This window comes from Sceloporus undulatus, chromosome 4 (genome assembly GCF_019175285.1).
Source record: "Sceloporus undulatus isolate JIND9_A2432 ecotype Alabama chromosome 4, SceUnd_v1.1, whole genome shotgun sequence".
NCBI lineage: Eukaryota > Metazoa > Chordata > Lepidosauria > Squamata > Phrynosomatidae > Sceloporus > Sceloporus undulatus.
The window spans coordinates 102,365,900-102,382,472 of NC_056525.1; the positions used below are offsets into that span (position 1 = coordinate 102,365,900).

Sequence of the window (16,573 nt, forward strand, 5' to 3'; positions counted from 1 at the left end):
ATCCATCCATCCATCCATCCATCCATCCATCCATCCATCCATCCATCCATCCACTGTTCCTTGACATTAGTCGCAGGGTGGCTTACAAGAATGTGCACAAGGTTAAAATATAACACTGTCAAGTGGCTTTGGGTTTTAAAAAGCAAAATAAAATAGTACTTAAAATGTCTGAATAAATAAAAAGGCTTTACTTGGAACTGAAAAGACAGCAACAATGAATCATAGAATCATAGAATCGTAGAGTTGGAAGAGACCACAAGGGCCATCCAGTCCAACCCCCTGCCATGCAGGAAATCTCAGTCAAAGCATACTGAGATTGGAGCTCTTTCATATTACACAATTATTCCACTATTACTGTTCCACTTTAACAACCATGGCTGCATTCTGTGGAATCCTGGGATTTGCAGTTTAGGGAGGAGCATTTTGAATTTCCTACCAGGAAAAACTAGAATTCTCTGCAAGGGAAAACAAAATACAAAAGCCCAGAATACTGTGGCAGTTAAAATGGACTCATACTGCTATAATTCTGTAGTGTGAATGGGTGCAAGGCAAGTTTCCTTTGGGAAGTTGTCACAAAGAACATCTCTCTCTCTCTCACACTGTCTCCAGTGGAGGAGGCAGTTGGAGAAGGACATAAGCAGTTCATCTTAAAGTAGATATATTAATATGGAAGTAGTGGATACAACCGAACCATGATGCCTTTAATCAAGGCAAATGCTTATGTCACCATAGTTTATCACACAAGTCCAACCACATTTGTGCTGGGACCAACTACATTTCATCATTGAGTGTACTGTAAACATAAATCCATACTTTGGAGTTAAAACTGTTTGATACCACTTTAACTGCCATGACTCCACCCTTTGTAATGTGAAGTTTTTTTTATAAGGTGGTTAGGTTTCTCTAGTGCATTTCCCAAACGACAGAATTAGAGCTCTCTGGCAGATAATTCTAAATTGTCTTAAAGCTTCAGATATCAGGATGCTATAAGATAGAACAATAAGATAGATTGTAAGCCCGAGGGCAGGGAATCGTCTAACTAAAAGATTGTATGTACAGCGCTGTGTAAATTTACAGTGCTTCATAAATAAAGGTTAATAATAATAATAATAATAATAATAATAACAATGACAGTTAAAGTGGTAAAAATGTGCTAATCCAACTCAAACCATTACACTGCACTGGTTCCATGTTAGCTGTAGAGGAATGGAATTATGGGGCGGTGCTCATCTCAGTTACTAAGCCGAAAAGCCAGCGTTGTCCAAAGACAACTCTGTGATCATGCAACCAACATGGCTGTATGGAATGCTGTTACCTTCCCACTAAAGTGATACCTATTTATGTACTTGTATTCGCATGCTTTTGAACTGCTAGGTTTCTAGAATCTGGAACTAGTGATGAGAGTTCACTTTGTCAAGCGCAGCATTGCAATTTCTGGGGAATTCCCCAGAATCCAGGATATTTAATTAATTTCTTTCTGGGAATTTTGAAGTTTATCAGACAAGGGAAATTGGAAGTATAATCCAATGGCAATCAGAACGCAATCATGGGGTTTAACGTTATTGCGTGATAGACTACCACACACAATTTTGGGCAATGGGAAGTCAGTCCGAACGCAATCATGGGGTTTTACGTTATTGTGTGATAGACTACCACATGCAATTTTGGGCAATGGCAAGCTATTTTGGGGCAATGGGAAGTCAGTTCGAACGCAATTCGAATTTACGTAAATTCGCTGACTTAGCAAATTCATGTGAATGCATTCTGGCCCCACTTTCTTTTCATTTGAAATTAAGAGAAATTCCTCTCGTGTGATAAACTCCTTTGACTAAATATTCCAGTAAATATTGGGGAATTCTGGGGATTTTGGTAAAACATTCTGGGGAATATCTTCGAGGCTTGTTGGCAACACTGGTCACATGACACTTGGGCCTCACACTGCCAATCTTCCAACCTTACGATCATCAGAACTGGCATCTTAACCACTAAGCCACCCCTGATGTGAAATTCTTAACTAGTTTTAAGTTCTTAAACATAATATGTATGAGATCACATATTTTCAAAAACAGATGTATGGGGAGAGTCTGCAACTTCATTCTAGACTGATGAGAATGTTTAGATATTTTGAATCACTTCAGGCTTTCCTTCTGGCAGTCACTGAAACTATTGTTTGGTTCTTGGAAGTGCACAACAGGGCTTAGGGATAGACATATAGCAATATCTATGATTGCATATGACGGCTGAGCGAAATCTAGAAGAATTGGGTGTTGATATTAATCAAATGAGGAATTCCTTTCAAAACATGTGGTACCAATGAAGCCCAGAGAAATCACAGCTAGGTAGGGTCAGCTATAAAAAGCAGGCAATAGAAATGTATTATGCGTTAGGTTATTTGCAGAACTGGGAGGACATATCTAAAACATCTCTGTCCACTGTCCTTCTCTTGAAATGTTGTGACCTTGGAAAGTCCAGTGTTCTTTTTGTGTACTTATAATTTAACCTCTGGAACTTTAACATATGGTTAGGAATACTAGTAAAAGGCATCAAGATGGTATTTGGCCAAGTATATGAATATAAATGTTCTATATAGCAAGGAACAGTAGCGTCACTGGGGAGTGTGGGGGATGCAGCCTGCACAGAGTGACACCCCAGGAAGGGGGGGTAACCCCGACTCAGCCCTCCCAGAACTCCCTACGCTCCGTCCCCTGCTCACGCTGATTTGCCCCCAGCACATGCTGCTCTGCCCCCGTGTGTGCCGCTTCATCCCCCCACGTGTGCTGCTTTGTCCCCCCACATGCTCCATCTCACATGCACTGTCCTGTCTTTTTCCAGGGGGGCAGAGAGGTGCATGCTCCCTCTCCTAGTGCTGGCCACCACATGAATGCTGCTCTGTCACCCTGCATGTGCACCACACCTCCATGTGCTCTGTCTTGCACACACCATCCCATCCTTTTCCAGGGGGCAGATTAGCACGCTCTCCCTCTCTCTGTGCTGGTCCTCATGTGCATGCTACTCCATGTCCCCACATGCATGCTTTGTCCTCACGCATACTCCACCCCCACATGCTTTGTCTCCCATGCACCATTCTCTCAATTTCCAGGGGGCAGGCCAGCACACACTTGGGGTGATGGTGTGGCACACACGGGGAGCCAGCACAGGGAGAGGGAGCATGGGCAGTCCTGAAAGCCCTGCCCATCAACCCCCCCTGGAAGTCCCACCCCAGACCTCCCATCCACACTAGCCTTTCCACCTGCACTGGATGACACCTGGTGCAGGAACACTATTGGCAAAGAATGAATAAAATGAATGTATGATGTGAGAAGAGTCATTTGTATAGCTTGCCCCTTGGGACAGTCAAAGAAACTGCTTGTTACTAAAATAATTATAATAAAATATTTATTTATATATATTATACATAAACAATAGTAAAATATTTCCTAATCTCCTTAACCCTCCCTCCCTCTCCTAGAATATAAGAATAAAACATATAATCTACAATAACAGTTTTAATACAACAAGTTACACAAAATTAGAACAAATTTATCAGAAGTTTGGAACAATTTTTTTTTTTTTTTTTTTTTTGCTTACGGGAAAATACAGCATTTAGTTCATAAGCAGCACTGACCAAGCCTACAACACTCACTATCATGGTATATAAACACACAGAAAAGTAAAGCACCATCTTTGTAGCAACAGGAAACAGTGGTGGAATAATAGCTAGATAGATAGATGACCTCTTGTGGGGTGGGGTTTTTTTTTTTTTTTTTGCCTTTTCTAGATCTCTGTGTACATTCCTTATTTTACTGACATCACTCCTTTCTTTTCTCATCTAGAGAGAGGCAGGCAGCCATAATGCCTGAGCTGTTTCCCACAAGTGGAAGCCAACTTTATGGGAGCTCAGGAAATATACACTATCTTTGAGCGGATTTTCTGAAACAATAAGTGGAAGTTTTCCCTTTAAAAAAAACCTTACTATGGACCTTTAGAGTACAGTGAGCCCTTCCCTTATGTGGGGGATCAGTTCTGGACCCCGCCACATAAGGGAAATCCAGTGTATGCTGGAGCCCCATTAGAAATAATGGGGCTTGTGCCCACGGTGCGGTGTGGCGTGCATGCCAGAGGTGCGCCCCCATTATGTTTTCAGGGGCATGCGATGGCCTTTTCTGGTGTGGCTTTCAGTGTATGCAGGCACACTGTAGTTATTTTTGTTTAACAGCCACAAGAGCCAGCACCTTATATTCTCACAGTTCTAGCATTCAACTTGTGGGTTTCAACCCCTTTGGGGGTTGAACTATCCTTTCACAGGGGTCGCCTAAGACCATCGGAAAACAGTAGCAAAATTACAGTTATGAAGTAGCAATGAAAATAATTTTATGGTTGGGGGTCACCACAACATGAGGAACTGTATTAAAGGGTTGCGTTATTAGGAAGATTGAGAACAACTGCCCTATATTCTCCTGGTGTTCTTCCATTCTTAATAAATGGAGGGTGCATCTTTAAGTTCTCCCTACAATCCTCTAGAGATCCTTGTTGCTTGCCTACCATAACTGATTAATCTCTATAAGCTTCTCAGACCCACCAAAGTTCCTTGCAAAACACACTGAAAACTACCCAAATGCACAAATGCAGGACAAGTTTTCATATACAGTACAGGATTTTTATTTTGAAAGCCACACTTTCATTTTAAAAACAAACCTTTAAAATCTTGGGTGGGTGGGTGGGTAGATAGGAATGGCTTTCAGTGGTCTGGTTTTGGGAAATGTTGAAACCGTTATTCGAACAACCAAGTCCCCCTGCTGCAGATGTGGAAACTTCCATTGCCCTTGCCATTCTGCTGGTGGTATTTACAGCAAAAAGTGGGTGTGCTGGAAGTGTATCAGGACAGGCTCTGAATCCAGTGGATTGAATGTTTTGGGCTCCTGCATTGCACAGTCTGTGGAAAATATACATTGCTGCTTCTGTTATCTGGTAACTCTTCCTTACAAATACTGTTCCATGAACTAAATTCATATGCTAGAATGAGCAAGAGAAAGATGGAAGTAAAGGACTCAAAAGAGTTCCAGAATTCTCTATGGAATTTCTCCATGTTGAAAACTCTTTTAGCTCACCTCTGCCCACACAGCACCTGCAAAGATCACAGCCTTGTATTCTCTTTACAGATGTAATTCTTCACCAGTTTTCTTCTTGAAGGAAGCAACAAGTAATTTTAGCATTCCTTCCATGCAAGAAACACTTTGAAAACTGCACAGTTTTCTAAGCCCATTTGCAATTAATTCCTGTGCATAGAAGATAATATATCTGTGCTGGGAAAATATTTCAACCATATTTCAACCACAGTGGACCCTTGTTATACGCTGTGGTTTGGTTCCAAGATCCCCTGTGGATAACAAAATCTATGGATGCTCAAGTCCCATTAAATATAATGACATAGCAAAATGGTGTCCCTTATAAAAAATGGAAAATCAAGGTTTGATATTTGAAATTTATACTTCTTTTGAACATTTCAAACTGTGGATGCTTGAATCCGTGTGTATAAAAAATCTGTGTATAAGAAGGGCCAACTGTAACAGCTTTGGCTATTATACCAACTGTGCCCCTTCCTAGAGCTGGAGGATCTAAAGATGGTAATTCATGCAGTGGTAACCTCAAGGCTGCACTTTTGCAGTGTGTTATACAATGGGTTACCTCTGTACCAAGTTCAGAAAATTCAGTAAGTTTAAAACATGGCATCCAGATTAGTTACTGGTATGTCTAAGAGTGACTAGATTACAGAAACATTAAAATCACTCCACTGGCTGCCAATTTGTTTCCGGGCAGGGTACAAAGTGTTGCTTGTTACCTTTAAAGCCCTATATGGTTTGGATCCAGGTTACCTATGGGATTGCATCCTTCCTTATAATCTGTCCCTTACATTCAGGTCCTCTGGGGGCATTTACTCCAGGATATTTACTCTGGGTCTAGATTGGCAATTGCCACTCCTAGACTGTGGAATGACCTGCAGGAAGAGATTTGGCAGCTGAATATGCTGTCTGAAACAAAAACAACATTAACGACCAGTCTCTTCTGGATGATTTTTTAAAATTATGAATTTAAAGTACCAAATGGGTTGTACACAAATTTGCTTTCCTTTCTTTTGGCAGCAGGTTCCTTAGAGGTATTCTAGAAGGTGAAAATGCAGTACAACAGTCTAACTTGACACCTTGTATAAGCGAGTATGGTCTTTAGTGTCAGCAGAAAAACTGATGTCAATGATTTACACAAAAGGACAGAAACACAAATTGTTTCTTCACGCAAGCACCAACAACAGTCAAATCAAACAAACCATAATTATTCATATGAACATGTGGCAAAAGTCGTTCAGCTGAGAAGACATCATCTAATGCTTATTGTTCTGTTTCATCCAACCTCCTTTTTGTGTGTGATCCAAATTAAAATTCTTCCCCACTGTTTATTGTTGACATTATTATTGTTGTCTGTTAAAGTGTTAATGTCACCATGTGTCCACACAGTGTTGTGGTTTCTTGTAGCTTGTTGATCAATTTAGATAATAAAAAAGAGTTTCCCCACATGGTCTTTACCAAGTATCTGGTCACATAGTGTGTGCAGTTAGCACTGCTTATCTGTATGAGTACCCAGTGACTGAACAAAATGGTCAAATACCACAAGTATAGATGCTGATGAGATATTAGATTTCCCTTTACCTCATATGGATTAAACCCATTAAGACCTGCTTTTTAAAAAATCACACACACACGCACAACCCAAAACAACAACCATATGTGTGCATGCATACAAACTTACTTTTTTAAAAGCGAGATCCAAATATAGCAGCATTTAATGATTCAGTGCCTAGAGAATAACACAGCTGTCAGCAATATGTGTTTCTGAGAGTTTCATGTCAAAGAACAACTGTAAAACCGTTGTTCCTAATTTCAAAATGATGATCATAGTAGTCAGGTGTGCAGTTCAAACAATATCATATATGTTCCTTCACCAAAATTGGGAAAGGCTACTTTTATGAACGACAGCTTCCAAAATCCCTCAGGGGTTGGTTTTGTCCCCCATGATGCTATTTAACATCTACATGAAACCACTGGGAGATAGCATCCAGAATTTTGAGGTACGGTGCCATTAATAGGCAGATGACACCCAACGTTACTATTCCTTTCCACCCCAAACCAAGGAGGCTGTCCTTGTAGTAAACCAGTGTCTGTCATCAGAAGTGGAGCAAACAAATAGATGCTTAATGCAGACAAGACAGAGGTGTTCTTGGTCAGTTGTAAGGCAGATTGGGGAATAGGGATTCAGCCAGTGTTAGATGGGATTACAGTCTCTTTCCCAAACATAAGTTCACAGTTTAGGTGTACTCTTGGACTCAGCTTTGAACCTGGTCTCTGCAGTGGCGAGAAGTGCTTTTGTTTTTGCAACTTTTGAAACTTGTGTGCCAACTGCACCCATTCCTTGAGATGCCAAATCTAGTTATGAGGGTACATGCCTTAATTATATTCTGTTTGGACTGTTGTTACGCACTCTACTTGGGGCTTCCTTCAAAGAGTGTTCGGAAACTTCAGCTGGTCCAAAGAGCTGCAGCCAGATTGTTAACTGGGGTAAGCTACCATGAAAAGCCCCTGTTGAAACAGCTCCACTTACTGCCAGTTTGTTTTGGGGCACAATTCAAAGTACTGTACTGGTTATGACCTATAAAGCCCTATATGGCTTAGGTCCAGGTTATCTGGCCTTATGTCCATGTATGAGCCTGCCTGGGTCCTGAGTTCATCAGGAGAGGCCTTTCTTTCAGTCCTGCCACTGCTGCAAGCATGGTTTGTGGGGACATGAGAGAGGGCCTTCTTAGTGGCTGCCCCTAGACTTTGGAACTACCTTCCTATGGAGGCCAGAATGGCCCCCTCCTTATTGTCCTTCTGTCAGTAGGCTAAAACTTTTTTATTCAGACAGGCTTTTAAAACAGAAAGTTTTTAAAGAATGAACCAGGGAGTACAGTATTGTTTGAACTGTTTGTAAGAGCTGAGGGTGATTTTTTAAAATACTGTAAATAGTTTAATTCTATTCTAATGTTCATTTTTATAAGTTTTTAATTGTATTTGTTTTTTAAACTTTTTAAAATTTGAGCTGTTTTGAGTCCTAATTTTGGGGAGAAAAGTGGGATACAAATAAACCTAACAACAATATCAACCTAATTATTATTATTATTGTCACTGTTGTTTTTGTTGTTAGCACACTGATCTTAACTTAAAGGACCATTCCCATATTAAGGTGAAGTGAGTAGAAACTTCCTTCTTTCCTTCATAGGAAGACTGGATAAGGAACATTTATTATGTTGATCTAAGAACGATAGGATATAAATTTCACCAAACCAAGACTCGCATTAAGAAACTTAAATCAATCCAAAATTTGCAATTGCAGCAAAGTACATGGCCAACAAGCAAGCAAACAAGAAATAACATGGCGAAGGTTTGAATATAGCCCTTATCTTTCACTTGGATCAGACCTCGTGAAAACTGGAAATTTTGAACCCGTGCTTCCTGTCCAGAGCAGACCCATGAGGTTCAGAGCAGGGCCCTAAGATATAACAACCATAATTGTGTCTCTTGGTGTTCTTTTTAAAAAGTAGTCGCTAGATGAAGTAAAGACAGCGCTCCCATCCCTATAATGATTTTGTAGAAAGGGATATTTCAGCAGGGATATTTCCACCTGGAAGTGGAGAACAAAATCACCAGCCAGACCAGCTTGTAACCGGATCAGCTCAGGCAGCAAAATGTACACACCTTCCAACTGTGCTGATTTGTGGACCATCCCAATGACTCTGTCATTCCACTTTTTCATCTGCTTTTAAAATGCTCTGGGCTGCTGCCTAGAATGAAATCAGGTTGGTATCTACACTGCTGAATTAATGCAGTTTGACAGCACTTTAACTGTCATGGCTTCATCCTATGGAATCCTGGGATTTGGAGTTCTCTACCAGTAGAAAGCAAAGAGCTCAATAGGCTAAATATTTCCCAAAACTACAATTCGCAGGATTCCATAGCACTGAGCCATGGCAATTTAAGTGGTGTCAAACTGCATTAATTCTGCAGTGTAGATACCATCCTAGTTTCATTTTCCTCATCCCACTTTCCCCCTTTGTCCTCAGCGTATTTCAGTTGAAGGAAATAGAGTTCAACATGCCAAAGTACCGTATATATTTAACTATAAATTGACCTCATGTGTAAGTCGGGGCAAAATTATGGATTTTGATATGACCCTTGGATAACTTGAGGGTACGCAACAAAGGACCTAAATGATGAAGCAAAGGAAAATTGCTTCACAATGAGTACAGTTATTACATACTGTACTGTAATAATAGTAGTAAAATTTTATTCAGTCGTTGACCAGTATACAAATACTTGATAAAATAATATTTTACTGTAGTAAATATAACCCGTTGTCTGAATCATGCGTGTGCGTATACATATGTGGAAGTTGGCTACAAACTGTACAAGATAACTATTGCATTGGCTAAAAATAGATCCTTGCAAATTTACAAAAGAGCCAAGAACTGCCGTTCACAGACATTCACTAAAAACTACTCCACAGCAAAACAAAGCAAAACACGAGAGCCCTTTCTCCCGTAACATACGTTTTCTCGATATAAACTTCATAGATAACAGTATTTCCCTTCCACTGCATGCTGGGGTGTTCCAGAAGCAAAATGGTTTCTGTAATGGTATCATATCCAAAAGGTTTGCTGCGTACCGCACAGGTTTGTATTTAAATCAACATTTTCATTGGTTATGTGTAAATCAATTATAAGCAGCATATGGCTATGGGAACAATCTAGTTCAAAGAATGATTAATCAGTTCCAGTGCAAGAACTGCTAAACAGAAATGATTTGTTCCAGACTTTGGGTTCCAAAAAATCCAGTCCTTGTGCTTCTGCAAGAATAATCAACGACATACCAAACAGGGAAAACCCAGGAAATTCCTACTAGTACCATAGGGATCACTGACCACCAGAAGATGTCACAGATCTTGTCTGCCTCAGCAATAGAGCTGAATCCTTTCAGTGGGACAACTTGGCTGCAGCACTAAATTTCCTACCTGCTCTTTCACTTACTCTAGTTCATGAATGAAGATCGATCTATTTTTAATTTTTTCTTTTCCTCTGCACGTTGTCTGCTTTAAGGCATTTCTGCAATCCATATTCTCTCACATACCACATTACAATTCCCCACTGGCAATATGATTCTCTGCATAATCCCCACCCGACTGTTAATGAGGGGGATTCAATCTTTGCGATTTCTTTAAAAAAGAAAGAAAGAAAGAAAAAAAGCAGCCAGGCCTTCTGCTACAAACAAAAAACCCTTATTCATGTACTTGCACATGCATACATATCACACAGAGACCCAACGTGGCGTCATGGTTTGAACATTGAACTACGACTGTGGGGACCAAGGTTCAAATCCTGGTTTGGCCATGTAAAACCACTAGATGACCTTGGGGAAGTCACACTCGCTCAGACTAGAAGAAGGCAATGACAAACCTCCTCTGAAGAAACTTGTCAAGAAAACACCATGATAGGTTCATCTTAGGGTTGCCATAAGTCAGAAAAGACTTGAAGACACACAACAATGATAACATATCACACACAGACACACACACATAGAGCAGCATTCAGAATGGCACAGTTCCACATTAGTGGAGAATGTGTGGGAATTAAACAGCCAAAAAGACAGGGACAATTGCATGGGATTTTCTCAGCAGTTTGACACCTGTCAAAAGAGAAGTCTATGGAGCTTATTGCTTGGTGTTTTAAATCAGCTCCAGCCTCCTGGGATGCAGCAGGATGGAGATGAGGATTATTGCACACTAAATCACCACCAAATTGCTGGCTGCCATCATCCCAGGTCCCAGCTGGATCCAACCCACGCTCCGCCAGCATCTTTTAGAAGTCAGAAAGATTTCCGACTTCTAAACAGTGCTGGCACAGTACGGCTTGGACCCGGGTTGATGGTGGCCACTGATTCGGCACCGATTTCGCGTGTGATAATCCATGCCTCCATCCCGTGTCCTGGCTGCAGTCAGGGAGGCTAGAGCCAATTTAAAATGTCAAGCGATAAGCTCCTAAGTGTAAACAGATGAACAATTAAGTACTATGAAGCCACTTGATAGAGGTACGTAACTGGTGACCATGGGCTTTGTTAGGTACTGGCAAAGTAGTCCCCAATCCCAACATGTTTTTATTTTATGCATCTCAGTAACTCTTACTCCAACATGCCATGAGCCAAGGCACGGGCAAATTGGAGTAACAGAGGAGAAGATGACGGGGGGATGTCATCTTCAGAGGTTTTTAAGCTGAGGCTGGATGGCCATCTGTTGGGAGAGCTTTAATTGTATCTTCCTGCATGGGATGGGTTTAGATTGGATGGCCTTGGGGTTTCTTCCAGTTCTACGATTTTATCCAATGCTTATTTTTCTGTCCACACTGAAGAATGATACAACACAGTCTTTGGACTGGTCCTTGGTATCATGACTTCTGAAGAAACAAGTTGTTGGCCCTTCAGCTTCTATCCAGTTAAAAAGATGCAGCTATTTACTCCCCCAGCCTGCATTACTGAACTGATTAAGGCTGATATCAGTTATTGCTACATTTTATACCACCTTTATTCTAAGGAGCTTGTGGGGAAGGATGTAGATGCAAAATAAAAACATGATGTAGATGCAAGGCTGGTCTTAAAGGTTGCTAACTCAAGTAAACAGACCATGCCGAGCTGTACCAACTTAAGTGATCATTACAAAAAGGGAGAGAAAGTAATATCTTTAATGTTATCCTTCCCAAATCCTGTAGGTTGTTTGGGTTTTATTGAGAACAGCAAACTTCTGTCAATTAATTTAAAAATCGGTATAACATCAGCTTGATGTTCTCATGTGGATACTTTACTATGAGGTGCCTCACAGGCACAAAGTACCCTGCAAATACTGTACATTGTAAGCACCACAATGTAAAAAAATAAAGCTATAGGCTGGCAAGGGCCATTAAAGGTGCTATAAGGGTTGTATTTATCCCAGGGCCAAGTCCAGGGATGTAGCCAAGGGGGGGGGGTTCTTGGGGTCCGGACCCCCCCTTCCATTAGAAAAATGAATGGTGTGTGCTGCTGCGCCGCCACACTCAAGCCCCATTATAATGGTGGCACTTAGTCTGGACCCAGCCCCTTCCTAAAATCCTAGCTACGTCCCTGGGCCAACCCTATGAGTGTAGCCATTGTAACTTCTATCCCACATTTTATTCCCACAGGAATCCAGAGAGCTGGCATAGGCTGGGCCATGGCACCCAGAGGACTTCATGGACGGTCAGGAATTTGAACCTAATTTTTTCCAGTTATAGTCCATAGGACTATCCATTATACCAAGGTTGGAGACCCCTTTTCAGACCAAGGGCCAAAATCCAGTGATGTAGACTTGCGTTGATTGACTTGGCAATAAATGACATATTGACTCCCTAGGACATCTTGTTCAGCTATAATCCAGAAAAACCTTTCACAACATTTTGGAGCAATAAAAAGTTTGCAAGAGAGGCATCCTTTATTTCTAGCAAAAGCCCAGATTGCTTCCAGTAACCAGCTCAGGCAACACTATTCACCCATGAGTGGGAAGGGGTGGTGGGAACTGATGTCAAGCCACTCCATTTGTACTTTTGAGAATTTGCCAAGCAGCAAGTCTGAAGGAAGCTTATGGAGTTCTTAAGTGTACTTGTATCACACATTTATCTCCATTCCAATGGCATGCTGACAGATAACTGGAAGCTGGGACATGACTTTCAGATATAAGAAGCCTCCTTCTGGGCAGCTGTGGCTGCTGCCACACTGCAGAATGCACTTTGACATCACTTTAATTGTCATGGCTCCATCCTATGGAATCCTGGGATTTGTAGTTTGTTGTGACACCAGGGCTTTGTGAGAGAAGCTAAATCTCTCACAAAATTGCAGTTCTCAGAATTCCATAGCATTGAGCCATGGCACTTAAACCTGCATTGATTCTGCAGTGTAAATGAAGCCTAATACATGTTTGCCACAAGATGTGGAAAATGGTGTCCCTTTAGGTTTTGAGTCCCTTTCAGGAGAAAAGTGGGATATAAATCGTATAAATAAATAAATTTTATTTTCGGATTTTTACACCACACTTTGTGTGTGTGTTGATATGAACTCCCCTACTTTGCAATGCCTGGAGTTCATATCAACACACACACAAAGATGGTTGATGAATCATTTCAGCCAGAAAATTGAGTGCTGGACAATCTGTAATATTCATTCACGTGGAATTATTGGAGAGGAAGAGCAGAAAAGAAGAGAAGGATAATCTTGTTAAGTGTTTTCTCTTCCAAGATCTAACTGGATGCCAGCAACACAAAGAAAGCATGCACTGCCAGTAACACAGACCACACAAAACCCACTGAACCACACAGCTCTCATGCTTGTAGTACGATTGCTCCCCAATACAAGTGCCGAAAATATTCCTCATTTGTTGTTTGGAGGGAGGGCAATGCCCCCCCCCCCCAGAATAGTTAATACAGCTCAATTGTAGTTGTTTTCAGGGTGGGTAGGATAAGAGTACTTTGGGGTGGTGGACTCTTACATTAAAATTTGGACAAGTTTTGAAAAATGACATAAGAAAAGGTTGATTAGCTTGTTTGTATTGTGATTGTTGGGGATTATGTCAGTTTCATATGCTGCATTTATTTCAACCAGAGCCTGCAATGTTATTGTAGAAAATTAATGCCAAATGACGCCTCTGACCTCCTTAACAATGGGTCATTGTTATTTGTTCCTTTTTTAAAAACGTGCGTTTAAGTCTATTATGTTGTTTCATTAAAATGACTTGTTTTTAAAAGTGACAGGTTACGTCCAGACTCTTAGGAAGTGAACATTTAGAGCAGAAAGCAAAGGATGGAGAAGCCTATATTTCAGATGATTTACATATCCAATTTTTTATTTTTGGTGGTGATGGTGGGAAACACTCCATTATTGACTTTTTTCTTCCTCTCACACACAAACATATTCTTTGATTTTCAGCATGGAATGCACCAATTGGCCCATCTAGTTAGCTAGCTAGGCTTAGGAAGCCTAGGGCCCAAACAGACAGGCTAAAAAGTAAAGCTGCTTTAGGTCACTTTGGAGATATCCTATTTAAATGACATACACATCTTAAGAGGCCAGACGCTATGCCAAAGCTGTGTTCCAGTCCTTAGGACTGGAGCGTGGCTTTGGCGCAGCTTCCGGCCTCTTAGAATGCATGCGTCATTTAAACATCACACTTCCAAAGTGGCCCAAAGCAGTTTTATTTTGGTCTGTCGGTTCGGGCCCCTAGTTTAATTTCTATCTTCATTGACTGAAAATTGTTTGGGAGCTCTTCCATGGGCTACCTAGAGACCGAATCCTGAGACCTTTTGCTGCAAAATAAAGTGCTCTGCCACTGAGTTTACCCACAATTGTCCTTTGGCTATTAAACTTAACTTGTTTTTGTCTCAAAGCTTATGTTTTTTCAGCTATTCCATGTTGATTTCTCTCAAAAAGGCCTACACCACCACTCCGCATTCTCAGAATGACATAAAAATGCCAACCTAGCATTTTGTGTCTGTCAAAAAGCATATTTTTCGCCCTGTAAACCCCAACTGTAAAATTAAAGCTGCTAAAAATACATGTTTACTTTGGGGAGTTTATAATTCACAGCGGCATTTTTTGGGGTGGGGCTGGCAAATTGGTACGTGGATTGTCACCGCAGATAAGCACGCTGCATCTCTGGAAGGAAGTGCCTCGACCAAGAATAATCCTGTGGCCAGGGCAATAATTAAAAAGGGGAATTGGCATGAGGGATGCTTTGGTGGGGAAGGCTTCAAGTTGTGCAGGTGGCTGCCGGGTGTCTAAAAACTACTCTGAAAATTAGATGGTATGGATGAGCCATGAAAGATTTGCACAGCTTTTCTTTAAGACTCTGTATGTTGCCACAGGAGTTTTAGAGCTGTTTTTGTTTGCTGCTAGAGCTATTACAATTACAGGTTGAGTCTCCCTTACCCAAAACGCTCAGGAGAAGAAGTGTTTTGGGTTTTGGTCTTTTAAAAAAATATTTGCATATACATAATGAGATATCTTGGAGATGGGACTCAAGTATAAACATGAAATTCATGTACGTTTCATTGTTGTTGTTGTTGTTGTGTGCCTTCAAGTAATTTCCATTCCATATACACCTTATACATATAGTCTGAAGGCAATTTTATAGATATTTTTAACCATTTTGCATATGAAACTATGGCGGGATACAAACCGCCACTTTGCAGCGCTTCCCCGCCGCCGCCGTTTGCTCCGCGCGGGAGCCGCAGCAGCCAAATCGCGCGACTCCCGCGCGGAGCAAAAAAGAAGCTCCATTTCGGAGCTTCTTCTTGCGGCGCACTGATGACGTCGCGAAGCGCCGCCGGTGCATTCGCGACGCCATAGGCGCCGTGACACGTCTGGACGCTATGCGTCCAGTATGTAAAGATGGCGGCGCCCATGTAGAAGGGGCGCCGCCATCTTGTACGTATAGCAGGGGTAGGCAACCTGCGGCCCGCAGGCCGGATGTGGCCCGGCAAGGCCTTGGGACCGGCCCCAGCCTGGTCCTGCCGCCGATGGCCGCCGAAGCCTTTGGCCTATCAGGAGGAAGTGGGTAAGGGGGGCCAAGCGGCAGGCAAAGGGGGGCAAGCAGCAGGCAAAGGGGGGCAATTGTCTATAGAAGCCTTTGAAACATGCATTTATATTTAAAAAAATTAAAAATCAGCAATTTTTTTGCGTGTCCTCCATCTTTTTAGAAAAGTGTCCTCCATTAGAAAATTTTGTCCTACATTTGTCCCGGTTTATTTATTTAATTAATTTTTAAAGAATTATGTAATTATTTGTTTTTTGGCTTTGGCCCCCCAGTTGTCTGAGGGACAGCAACCTGGCCCCCAGCTCAAAAAGGTTGCCTACCCCTGACGTATAGGATACGTACTATATGGCGGTTTGTATCCTGCCAAAGTTTGTGTCCACTGAACTGTCAGAAAGGAAAGGTGTCACTATCTCAGCCATCTATGTGGACACTTCGGGATTTCACAATTCCAAATAAGGGATACTCAACTTATATAGGCAAATCTCAGTTAACAAAGTCTCTGACGAAGAAGCTTCTGTTCATGAATTTTTTTTATATTCTCCAAACCCCATTTTTGCCTTGTCCTCTGTCTAGCTGGAAGGGGAAGCACTGGCACTGGGAAGGGAGTGAAGGAGAGATAGAAAAGTAGACTTTTGGTGTTGGGTTGTTGCAGCACCTGATCTGTAATAAAACATTGCAATAAACATTTCCTGGAGCTAGGAAAGAATGGCATTCTGCTCCAGCCAATGCTTCTGTAGCTGTGTGCGCCTGAACTTTGGCGATCAAGGTAAACAGCAACTGCCTCAAGAATCCCTTACTGAGCATGCAAGGAATAGCAAAGGAGAGGGAAAAGGGAGAAACAGAGAAGCTTGCCTCACCATTTACCCCTCAGCATGTTAAAGAAGCATAGATCCGTAAGTATAGC

At 41.6% G+C, this 16,573-nt stretch overlaps 1 long non-coding RNA gene across 1 annotated transcript in view; it reads left to right on the plus strand.

Annotated features, from left to right (window-relative positions):
- Positions 1-6,558, plus strand: part of LOC121927570 — a 21,477-nt gene extending 14,919 nt beyond the window's left edge. The window contains exon 3 of the long non-coding RNA XR_006103272.1: positions 6,144-6,558. This is a non-coding gene — a long non-coding RNA (uncharacterized LOC121927570). The remainder of the gene's footprint in view (positions 1-6,143) is intronic.
- The last annotated feature ends 10,015 nt before the right edge of the window (positions 6,559-16,573 follow it).